The sequence below is a fragment of the Mandrillus leucophaeus genome, unplaced genomic scaffold, assembly GCF_000951045.1.
Source record: "Mandrillus leucophaeus isolate KB7577 unplaced genomic scaffold, Mleu.le_1.0 Scaffold17, whole genome shotgun sequence".
NCBI lineage: Eukaryota > Metazoa > Chordata > Mammalia > Primates > Cercopithecidae > Mandrillus > Mandrillus leucophaeus.
Window position 1 is genome coordinate 1368984 of NW_012101698.1, and position 2195 is coordinate 1371178.

Consider the following 2195-nt stretch of genomic DNA (forward strand, 5'->3'; position numbering starts at 1 on the left):
CCAGGCTGGAGTGCAGTGGTGCCATCTCGGCTCACTGCAACCTCCGCCTCCTGGGTTCAAGCAATTCTCCTGCCTCAGCTTCCCAAGTAGCTGGGACTACAGGCATGTGCCACCATACCCAGCTAAGTTTTGTATTTTTAGCAGAGACGGGGTTTCACCATGTTGGCCAGGATGGTCCTGATCTCTTACCTCGTGATCTGCCTGCCTCGGCCTCCCAAAGTGCTGGGATTAGAAGTGTGAGCCACGGCGACTGGCTGACATTATTTAATATTGTTATATCCAGTTGCAAAGCACGTGAGCATCTGGATCTTTCAAGACCCACAACCCTTTTATTCATTGGTTAGATCCATGCAAGATGAAGTAAAGGAATGGGTGGATGTGTGTCTGGTGAATTCAGACAATGTGGAAAGCTCTTGTTTTGGTGGGGAGGAAGAGGAGTCCTAGATAACCTAAGTTACTGTCAGTCTAATTTGAATAAATCAGAAAGTAGTCTGACTTCTTCAAATTATAGCTCCTGCTTCACTTTGAGCTTTGTTATTGTTGTTGTTATTGTTGAGACAGGCTCTCACTCTGTTGCCCAGGCTGGAGTGCAGTGGTGCGATCATGGGTCACTGCAGCCTCAAGTGATTCTCCTGCTTCAGTCTCCCAAGTAGCTAGGACTACATGCACACACCACCATGCCTGGCTAAGTTTTACAATTTTTGGTAGAGACAGCGTCTCACTATGTTGCCTAGGCTAGTCTTGAACTCTTGGCTTCAAGCAATCCTCCTGCCTTGTGCTCCCAAATTGTTGGGATTACAGGCATGAACTACTGTACCTGGCCCACTTTGAGCTTTATAGCTCTTTGTCCAGTCTATCCAGATTGAATGACTAAACTAATAACTAATCCCAGTGTGTTGTGGTAGAGCCACATATGGTGCTGTGGAGACTCAGGGACTATTTTCATGCATATAGACTTCCATATCAGCATGGAATAGTCCTCTTTAAGCTTGGCAACGAGTATTTTCAGACTTACTTTTTAATTTGGCTGATGGCCATGCTCTCCTCCATCCACTCCCATTCTCATTTTCCAGGTTTCATAGGATCAATAGGTGAATTTTTTTTTTTTTTTGAAACAGAGTCTTGCTTTGTCACCCAGGCTGGAATGCGGTGGTGTGATCATAGCTCACTGCAGCCTCAACCTCCTGGGCTCAAGTGATCCTCCCACCTCAGTCTCCCAAGTAGCTGGGACTACCGGTGAATATCTTTTATATTATAGGCAATGATTTGTTGAAAGAGTGGAACTCTATATAAACAAGCTATTCTCTCCCTTCCTGTCAAATCTACTCTGTGGGCCAGTTTTTCCCTGTCTCTAGGTGAAATATCAGATGCATATCTTAGCTTTTACAGCCTCTTTTAGACTTAAGAAAATACACCCTGGTTGTTTGTAGCCATAGAATGATCCAATTTGTGTAATAAAAAAAAGACCAGTCCAGGGTCATATTCCGACCTTCATTCAGGGTTAAAGCCACTCTTCTTCCCAAGCTGGGTATTACTTCAGGCTGCAAAGCCTATAGTAGGGGATGGGGAGGGGTTGACTTCTCCATTTCCCCTCCTGGTGCTTCCCCTCTCCATCATCCCACCACAGGCTTGGAGCTTCAAGGGGCAAGAGAGGAGGGGAGAGGGATAGGAAAGGCTTCCTTGGCAGATCCTATCCTGATTGGCTGATTGTGTTCTCTGGGCTTGGCACATGCTCAGTCCTGACTCTCTAGAGGCACTTTTGGCTTCCCTTCTGGGAATGGCTGACTGCAGGCCACATGTTTCTACTCTGGCTGCATTCCAGGGTCCATCTCCTCTTTCTGCAGAGGTGCCCTGACTCTTCTGGATTGGGATCTCTTTTATTTATTTATTAGGGGTATCTCTTTTAAAATGTCCTCCCGACTGCCCTCCTGTTACATAAGGGCCAATCGTACAATTGTGAAGATGAAATAAAATAATACATGTAAAGCACTCTTCCTGGCACGTATTTGTTGAATTAATTAATGAATGGTTTGTTGGGTGCCTTCTCTGTGAGGCAGTTTGCAAGTGCGTTATAAACCTCATTATACACCAATGATATGAATTTAAAGGAACTCAGGCACATAAAGTTATTTGTAAAGTCACAAAGCTAGAAAGTGGTTAAGATTTGTATCCAGCTGTATCCAATGATAGAGTCT